General features: G+C 44.6%; 1 non-coding gene across 1 annotated transcript; it reads left to right on the plus strand.

Annotated features, from left to right (window-relative positions):
• The first annotated feature begins 206 nt into the window (after window positions 1-206).
• LOC119528421 lies at window positions 207-313 on the plus strand. The gene has a single exon (XR_005215719.1). It is a non-coding gene; the product is annotated as a U6 spliceosomal RNA (small nuclear RNA).
• The last annotated feature ends 205 nt before the right edge of the window (window positions 314-518 follow it).

Consider the following 518-nt stretch of genomic DNA (forward strand, 5'->3'; position numbering starts at 1 on the left):
AGCTGGAAGCAACGAAACCTGGGAGAGAAGGGAGAGACCAGCGGACATCGCCATGTGCCTGGCCATGTGGCAGAGGAGCTGAGGATCTCTGGTAGCCAGTCTTCCGGGAGAAAGTATCACCTATTGATGCCTTGATCTGGACATCTTCACGGTCTCAGAACTGTAAGTTTGTAAGCTAACGAACCCCATTGTTAAAAGCCAGCCCAGTGCTCACTTCGGCAGCACATATACTAAAATTGGAACAATACAGAGAAGATTAGCATGGCCCCTACTTAAGGATGACATGCAAATTCATGAAACATTCCATATTTTTTAGACAGTAGCTAGTGAGGGGGAATGATAGTCTAATATGTTCAGTAAGGTGTGTTTGTTACTAGGATTATAAGTATCAGAGCTGTACTGAAGGTAAACAGGAATCAATGGGGTTGTTTACAGGCATGTTTCCCACAGATCAGCACCACAAATATAGACAGGTGCTTGCATGATATACTTCTAAGGTATGACACTGGCACAGAGAG

The sequence above is a fragment of the Choloepus didactylus genome, chromosome 2, assembly GCF_015220235.1.
Source record: "Choloepus didactylus isolate mChoDid1 chromosome 2, mChoDid1.pri, whole genome shotgun sequence".
Classification (NCBI taxonomy): Eukaryota; Metazoa; Chordata; class Mammalia; order Pilosa; family Megalonychidae; genus Choloepus; species Choloepus didactylus.